The 10,000-nt window shown below is 36.2% G+C and overlaps 1 long non-coding RNA gene across 1 annotated transcript in view; it reads right to left on the bottom strand.

Annotated features, from left to right (window-relative positions):
- LOC136840224 (uncharacterized) overlaps positions 1 to 10,000 on the bottom strand; it is a 90,146-nt gene that overhangs the window by 77,624 nt on the left and 2,522 nt on the right. The window contains exon 2 of the long non-coding RNA XR_010853560.1: positions 3,928 to 3,953. This is a non-coding gene — a long non-coding RNA (uncharacterized lncRNA). The remainder of the gene's footprint in view (positions 1 to 3,927; positions 3,954 to 10,000) is intronic.

Genomic DNA, 10,000 nt, shown 5'->3' with positions numbered 1-10,000 from the left:
TATATATACATATACTGTATATACATATATATACATATACATACATATACATATACATATACATATATATATATATACATTATATATATATATATATATATATATATATATATATATATATATATATATATTGACAATGTTATCCTTCACCTAAGGCTAGTTATTAATTAAAGCTAAGTATGGTAAAAATATTTTGTTTGTTCTCCTGTTGTAAAGTCCTGCACTATTTACTGACCAACAGACGAATTACCTACCTCCCTTAAGTATAAATTATGCTATGAACGTCTGCCCGGAAACAATGTTGCACCTACCATACGATAGAGCCTTCAAGAGTAAGGAAACGCTCAGTCAAGTTGCGCGCGCGTAGATATGCAGACACATAAAATGCTTGAAAATGACTGGTAAATAAACGGCATGATTTTAAGTGCATCTCGTACCATTCAACTAGCTCGTGATTCACACACGAATAGTTCCGTCGTTTCAAAGGAAATAAGCAAATTATAATAAAAAGAAAAGGAACGAAAGTTCCAGGCGATGAAGTACCTGAGAAAATATCAGTTACTTATGGAATCGCATTATAAACAACTGCTATGAGAACTATCATTTCCTTGAGATCCAGTTACTGATAATTTCGCTGGCTGGAGATATATGTTCTTCCTTTAAACGCGTCGCTCGGACCCAAATTAATAAGTTATTAAAATCACTCCAAATTCATAACCAACATTCTTTCGAAAACGACGAATATCATCGCAGAATTTCTCGATCCCTGCGATGGAGAGGGGAAAAATAAAAATAGGAAAAAAGAAGCGACCCACGTCTTGCAAGTGACACGGCCAACAGAAGAACTAATTAGAGAGTTTGATCAGGAGAGTATCAAGAACGCATAAAGTTGAACAAATAAATTAATCAGAAATACACCCGCCACTCCGCTCCCTCTTGTCCCCAACATTCTCCTGACCAACCATCACTACTACTACCATCACCAGTAAGTCGAATAACAAAAACAAACTTCTCTCTCTCTCTCTCTCTCTCTCTCTCTCTCTCTCTCTCATATCCACCTGCTTCCCTCTCGCAGAGTTCCATCCGGTCCATTACCACCACCTTCATTCGAACTTTCTCTCTTCCTCCTCCTCCTTCTTCGGCCAATATTCAAAACTTGAGACCACCCTGATTAGAAAGGGGTTCGGAGGTGAAAAGAATTCGATAAATCCCGAATTCTCAAGCAATTAAGGATTCTAATTCTAAGCTCTCCTCCTCCTTCCACCTTTACAAAAGAGAGGGAGAATAAGATTCCCTTAAATATTAATTATGACAGAGGGAGATGTTCAGGGAAGGAATTCCGAAGAAGTCATTTCCCCATTTAAGTACTAGATCGGTCGCCAACGACGGTAAGATTTGTGGGGATATAAAGACGATTCTTCTGGAAGGGCGACTTCCCCGGAAAATGAAGAACTGGATGTAGTTATAAATTAGGTTCCCGAATGCTTAAGGGGCGAACAAATACGTAGCATAGATTCTGATAGTGTAATCAGCGAATGGTTCATTTTCAGGAAGACATCATTCTTTACCTGTCCTTTTATTTAAATGTGGAAAACGGGGAAAGGCAACCTAAAAATTGTCAGAAAGATGGAAGACATTTACAGGCTGTCACCCTAAAAATAAAAACAAGTATTTGATATCATCACAATGTCGTGTCCTTAAATGGAAAAATAAAGTCACAGTAGTATGTACATTACTATATACAGGCTTAAGAGGCCAACTGATCAAGTGGGTGAAAGCTTCCTGTATATAGCAATATACATACATACTACTGCGGACTTTATTTTTCAAAAAAACAAGTTTTTAGTAGGACAATCAGTCTAACAGACTAAAGCTTTGTCGATGGCCAGAGAATGCTGATACAGTTACCATGACTCAGATTAGAGGTTCCAAGAGGGCAAACGTGACATTCGTACTTCTGAGGTGTAGCGGTTCACTACAAGAGTTTTATAGGGCTTCAGCAACACTAAAACAAAATTGAGAAAAAGACTGCTAAATGTTCCACGAAACTTGAAGAGTATGGATTATAAGACTCAGTATCACGCTGAGAGAAAAGTTTTGTTCATTCTGGTAGGCAGCACTTAGTTGTTAGTCTCGCTCTCAGGATAAAAATGCTAAATTTAGATCCTGATGGTGTCTTCACAGTGCGTTCTACGACTCTAAAGTTATACTTTGAAAATAATAATCCGGAAACTGATGGCTAAGAGACCAAAGTAAATGTGCATAAAACTTAGTATGCGTTGTGCGGCTCTTGCTAATGTTGATGCAGTAACCCTTACAACAATTACAGTATTTGAAGTTCCAAAGACACAGTATTCGTATGAATGGAATGACTGCTCCAGCCATATACAGCGAGGAAACCACACCACTCCCTAAAAAAGTTTTTGAATATACTTATACTTTCAGGTCAAGAACTCCATGTATACAAACACAGCATTCCAAATTTGGGAAAGGGAGATATCGTATAAAGTGAACGAAATAAATGGCACCACCTGCAATTGGGCAATAGCCTAAAATAAAATAAACTATTATATCCCCGCTAGTACTCAACTGATAGCCTATAAATTTTTCATTTAAAATGAAAGATATAAGACTGACTGATTGATTTTTTAAACGTGAAAACAATGGACATTGAAGCTGGTATCAGTTCAAATGCTATATCATTCTACATTCTTAATATTAAGGTAATTAACACAACACAAAAACTAGAGCTTTTGCAGAAGGCTAGTTTATTGAACCTACCTAAAAATACCATTGACTACGTATACCACATACTTTCCAAGAACCTTGGCAAGGGTGTACCTACACTTGTTGTATATGGGGATATTTTCCTTCATACAGTGTCTACAGCATCTACTAAAGTTAGTAATGTTTTTGTTAGCCTACACTTGTGGTTCAAGCGACCACCAAGGAACTGTTCATCATCAGAATATACCTGTGGATTTAGGTATGGAATTTATGACTGCATTATGTAAAGTTCCACTCAATTAGGTCAATATTATTCATCCTATGTCTAGACCTCTTTTGGGTTTCCTTCAGTATCACTCAACTGATATTCTGGCCAGTTTGCTTTTTCATGGGTCCACCTTAGCGACTTTCGTAATAGCGGATCATTATTAGGTATTATAATTATAATAAGTGCTTGGCCACTTGTATGTCATTCATCCAATGTTTATCAGTAATTCTGTATATCTTTCTACACATACTCCTTGGACACGAGAAATATTTTTGGTAATTTTATTCCATACCAAGTACCTTCTTACCGTCCAATCGCACTGCCACGCCATACAGATCTAATCAATCATGATCCCATATCAAATGTAATTGAGCTAATCAATCAGCAAACTCATCGTACCGCATAACATCCAATCAACTCATCAATCACACCACACTATAAAATTCCTAATCTAGTAATCACTTGACGATGGAGAGGGAAGGGTTCTCATTAATTCCGTAATTATGAGAAGAAAGGAAGCTTCTGACCAATAGCACTTAGAAAAATGGATCATAAAACACGCTGTTCTAAACAACAGTAGTTAACGATATTTAACTGCGCGGCAACACCTTAAGAATTTAAATAAACCTAAAGTAACAATGTTAAAATACACTTTAAACGTGACAGAATTATTGTGAATAACACAAATAGTTCAAAATTTTCTTCGATTCATCTCTCCGTCTTAATCACATTCGTGAATGAAAATGGATACCAAATGACAGACAAGGAAATGCTTAAATTTTCCTTTTCCTAAACAATTACCTAAATTATTCCCATAGTATTCATGAGATACTGAACGGGGGTTCCCCTCCTTTAAACTTAACATTTATCAAACTTGATGCTAAATTCATAAGTTATTTTTAGAGTAAAAAGGAACTTGTGACGTCACTTACCTTAATCCCGAGTACCCCAGTTCCATCTGAAAGGTAAACAAAAATATTTAAACCTTAATCACCTTTCAATTACAAGCATGAGCATGTGTGAATACAGGCCAGTATATATATATATATATATATATATATATATATATATATATATATATATATATATATATATATATATATATATATATATATATATATATATATATATATATATATATATATATATATATATATATATATATATATATATATATATATATATATATATATATATATATATATATATAATATATATATATATATATATATATATATATATATATATATATATATATATATATATATATATATATATATATATATATATATATATATATATATATATATATAATATATATATATATATATATATATATATATATATAATATATATATATATATAATATATATATATATATATATATATATATATATATATATATATATATATATAGTGTACATACCTATATAATTTCTGACTCATTATCAGAACAAACCCTGGTCTTTCAAATGACATGCCAGAGTGTTACCAATTCACCCACACAGGTCATTTTAGAAGTTGGAACCTGAGTACTCCATACCTGAGGGTTTTGCTTGCCTCAGGTATGGAGTACTGAGGTTCCAACTTCTTTAAAGACTTGTGTGGGTTAATTGGTTACACCCTGGCCTCTCATTTCAAAGGCCGGGTTTCGGTCCCGATGTGAGTCAGAAATTTATCTCTGTGAAAATGTTCTTGTATTCATTATACACACACACACACACACACACACACACACACATATATATATATATACACACACACACACACACATATATATATATATATATATATATATATATATATATATATATATATATATATATTTATATGTGTGTGTGTTCAAAGCAGCTTGGCAGTTCAATTATTTTCTTTTTAATTTTTTGAAGTTGGCAGAAAACCCTTTTTGTACGAGTACCCTATTTAAATGTAGTTTAAGACAACATTTAAACACCAACATGGTTTTATTTTTACTGGCAAATGAGTACAAAACGCCGAAATGGGGTATTTACAAACATTCTAAGAGAAGAAATTTGGGTGTTAGACAATCAGAGCATTGTACGATAATATGGATCAGTGGAAATGACAGTCAAGTAGGGGAAAATGAAGGTTGGAATGGAATGTAACCCTCTCTCCTTGCTTGCTCTTAGTTCAATCAGTGATGATCATCACAGATTGTCGGAAGGTCATGGCAGTGTTTCAGTGTCACAAGCATGACTTTTTCTCCATAAGATAATCTACAGTTTTCTTCTTTACTATGGCTCCTGTACAATTCCTGATCCAAATTATTACCCAGACAGGTCTCAAATTCAAGTCTCTTCCAATGGTGGAATGGCTTGGAAAGGATGTAGCAGTTGAATCCTAAGTTCAACAGTTCCTCTTATTCTCTTGTAGCAACAGCCAGGCAGATACAGCCATTCTTATGGTGGACAATCTTAAGGTTGTCTCCATTAAGTTTTGTCAACTTGCAGAGGATTCTTTTTTTGACTTCCATGCAGTGGCATACTTCTTGGCTCAGGTCCACCATAATACTCATTTTCAAGTTACAATCAGTTGTGGCTGTTGCCCAATACTGGGCATGGGTAATTCTTTATTTCATATTCTTTGTTGTTCTAACTTTTTTCTTCTGGATGGTCATCCAGTTTCTTCTGAAGGTCCTGGTGACCGCATGATGTTGACCCTTGTGTCATCTACATGATCATCTGAGTACTTAGGAAGGAGGTATTCACAGATGCATGTTGAACTGAAGTTAATAGCAGCTTGGCAGTAAATAATTTTTTGTGTTCTTTCAAGTTGGCAAAGTTTTGTTATCTTCAATTTGCAGTTGGATGAGTTAAGGTCCAATATTGAACATTGCTGTACAGTTCTATTTCCTCCAAGTAAATTTGTTTGGACAGACATTTCAAAATGGACACACTTCCATTTTCAACAAAGAAAGAATAAAAAAGTAGAAGGGTATCTATACAGAGTCTGTGAGAAGGAATATGAGTGTTAGTCAATCAGAGTATAGAAACATGGATTCATAAGAATGACAAGCTAGGCAAGGGATTTTGATGGCTGGCCTGGAAAAGAAATTTTCTCTCTCTCTCTCTCTCTCTCTCTCTCTCTCTCTCTCTCTCTCTCTCTCTCTCTCTCTCTCTCTCTCTCATCCAGTCAACAGGATACAGAGGTGTTTTAGTGTTTGTAATATGAATATTTCTTTGTGATATAAATTAATCAACAGTATTTCTTCTTTAATGTTCAAAGCCTCTATCATGGAGGGGCACCAGGAGTGCCCCTTATAGCTGAATATTTCTGTCTCTGTTCTCTAGTGAGACATTGGCTGTGCTGCTCACAGTAATGGCACTTTATAGCAAAGTCCTGACAGCGGCTTGTCATTCTCCTCAGCAGAAAGTCCTAGTCATCCCAAAATATGAAAAGAAAACCATATTGGCTTTGAAATGACAGTTACAAAGAATGACCGGACCTTTACTTTTCCAGCTGCATAATGAAGATAAAAAGATTTTTATGCCATCCTCAAACAAAAAGAAAATCATTAACTGCCAAGCTACTATTAGCTTTAATTTTAATTGTAACCATGAATGCCTCCTCCTTAAATATTCAGATGTGTGTGTGTACATGGCACAGGGTTTCAACATCATGAGGTCACCAGGGCCCTGAGGAAAAAAAATTGAAAACTAAGGAAGAAGAGCTAAAGAAACAATGGAAGAAGAGCAAAGGAAACGAGGTAGTGGCCCTTTCCTAGTGTTGAGCAACTGCCACATTTGTTTGTGAATTAAGAAGTACTGAGGGAGACCTGACCCTTGAACTACACCACTATTAGAAAGTCAAAAAAACAAGGATCTTAAGGAAAGGTTAATGGAGACACCCATAAGATAGTCCACCAAAGAGACAGTTGTACCAACCTGGCTTGTGTCACAAGAGACCAAGAGGAGTTGCTTGACCTGGTACAACTGCCACATCCTGCCCAAGCCATCCCAGTGCTGGAAGAGACTTGAACTTCAAAAAGCTTTTGGGCAGCATCCAGGACCTTGAACATAAGGTTCCAATAAAGGGGCCCCTCCTGCAGGCAGCCTTTTCAGTGAATAACCAAAAATGAGAGGCCATAACCAGAGCACCGTTCTTCTAAAACAGCATGTCAATGTCACTAAAGACCTCGTCTCCAACTCTGACATTTATCTCGCAATCAGATAAGACTATCACAGCCAATGGTATATCACAGCTTCCATAAGTGTCGGGTCCTTCTTTGCGAATGTCCCTGTCAACAGATCCATCAAATACATAAGGAAGAAGTTATATGACGACAATACTACCACTCAGCTCAACGTCCAGAAGGCAACATGGAAACCCCTACTTGGCATCTTACAAAGGAAACCCTCCAGAAGCGTCAGGGGCATGTTGCACAAATAGGTCGACTTTATTGGAATCTGATATACCTATCCTCATGACGGTGCCTTAAAGAGGCATGACCAGGAGAAGCATAGCCTCCATTTCATTTGAGAACTGTTAGTAGAAGGGACAGAATTACTAAGCTATGAGAGAAATCCCCTGCGCCTCTTCATTCTCGAGGCTTTATAATTATACTAACAAAGAAAAACAATAGGTTTATTTACAATATGAAGAATTATTCATACTACAGTTGCTGAAACACCTTCATGACCCTCAGATAGTCTCAGAAGATCACCAGCTATCCGCTGCCTGGACGAGGGAGTGAGTGACAGCAAGAGTTTCTGTTCCAATCCGACCACCAACATACCCTGGGCCTTTGGTTTACATACAATGACAAACGGCCGACTTTGACCATTAATATAATAAATATATATATATATAATATATATATATATATATATATATATATATATATATATATATATATATATATATATATATATATATATATATATATATATAGGCATTATACACATATGTATGTATGTATGTGTCTGTATATTAGTGGTGCACAGTTTTAAAAAGCTAAGTTGAAATTTCAAGTAGGTACACAATATCCAATCTCTGTTATACATAAGACCTCTGATGTCGAGAGATATCCAGGACTATGAAAAAATTTACCATGTAGAAGCTGTAATGTTTCTGGCAGAGAAATGGTGATTTTAAAGCTGGGATAGATAGAAACGTATAAATATACAGTATACTAAAAAGCTAAATGTGATGATAAAGTTCTTATGTACGACTAATAACGCTTTCACAACATCTAACAGGAAGTAACACTATTATTGTAATTGCACTAAATTCTTTCTTATGCAAAATGTCACATAGTGAGCGCATACCCTCATTAAAGACAAAGAAAGATCACGTCAGTATCAGCATTATTAACAGACATAAAAGCCGCAACAAATCATGTAATTGTTCCGCATATACAAACTCTAAATAACAAAGAGAAACCAAATGGAGTATATACATTTATTATTCATACGTCAAGGAGGTAGAGAATGACATCGACAAATATAAAACTTCACCGGCAGCTTATCAAACCATGAATATATTCCTCAGTCGCGCCTCAACATATCAGGAAAAAAAATGACGATCGAGATACTGTGGAGACAAATGAATTCATACATTTCCACTGGCAGCACTTTGACAGGTATATATGATTAATATTAACTGTACGAATGAGAGCCAACAATGAAGTTTTGCCTACTCTGCTCCTAAGTATACTACACAGTAGATTTGCATTAAAATTAGAATTCTCGTATATAGAATTAGCCTCCAAAAGACTTTAACAAAGACTTTTCTCATGAACAGTGTGCTTTTCAAAACGATGCAACCTAAATAAGAAAATGGATGCAAACACTCCTTACAGATCTTGTAGACGAGAGAGAGAGAGAGAGAGAGAGAGAGAGAGAGAGAGAGAGAGAGAGAGAGAGAGAGAGAGAGAGAGAGAGAGCACTTCATAATCTTTCGCAGACATAATAAAAGGAAATGCCTCCAAGAAAACACTAGTTGTTAGTTTCTTGAAAGTAGCGCACTTTTTAACAGTACCACAATCTCAGTTCACCAGTACAAATTTTGATAGCGCAATGACTACCGGAAGGGGCATTTTAACGGTTCATTGCTTGATTATAAACCTTTAAGGAAAAAAAGCAACACTCCGAGATTAGCAGTTTAAGACTGATTGACTCTCTCTCTCTCTCTCTCTCTCTCTCTCTCTCTCTCTCTCTCTCTCTCTCTCTCGACTTAATAAGCTACATCATAGATGGGTTTCGCCTCCGCTTTCATTGGAGAAAAATTATACAGTGATCTTCATAATGGGGTAAGTTTTGCCTGATCAAGGACGAGCGATTATCGTTCAACGATTGCTCCCTGGCGGCCGAGGAGCCTCTCCATACGAGGAATTCTGGCACGTCCCTCAGGCGTCCGGAAACTTTCCACGGCGATGGCTCAAAACCGAATTAGGGAGAATATCGAATTATACCTAATCTATCAGTGCCAATAATTAAAAATACGCAAGGAAGCGCTGATCTTATTAAATTTGGAAATTGATCTGCCAAGACTCTATTGAACATTGGAAAGTCCGTATTGAAGGCGTTGCTCGTGCCCTACCACCCCCGCCCAAATCCAAACAGCCCCTCCCTACCCCCACCCCATTCTCATCAAATCACGCTCTTCCTTGGTGGTCCTCGATGAAAAGGGGGTGGGGGAAGGAGGAGGAGGAGGAGGATAGCGGAGTAGGAGGAGAGGAGGTGGAAATTTGATGAGTGGAAAACCCAAGATTAGCTCACTTAATGTCATGAATGTCCTGAATAAATCAGGATCGTTGTTAAAAACAGGCCTAAAAATGTTTATCTTAGATTTAAAAACATATGTTTTTGGGGTCGCAAAAGAACTATGTATATCACAAGTTTTTTATGGTAGATGTGAAGTAAATAGGCCTGAATATCTTTTTATGCCTATCTGAGAAAGTGGCTTTTATTAAACCAGTTTTGAAATGTGCAACTGATTTTCCTCAAAATCCTAGGGTATGCGATTCCCGAACAACTAGTTATT

Source organism: Macrobrachium rosenbergii, chromosome 7, assembly GCF_040412425.1.
Source record: "Macrobrachium rosenbergii isolate ZJJX-2024 chromosome 7, ASM4041242v1, whole genome shotgun sequence".
Lineage (NCBI taxonomy): Eukaryota > Metazoa > Arthropoda > Malacostraca > Decapoda > Palaemonidae > Macrobrachium > Macrobrachium rosenbergii.
Note: the sequence above shows the minus strand (reverse complement) of the source record. Positions and strands in the feature narration are given on the sequence as shown.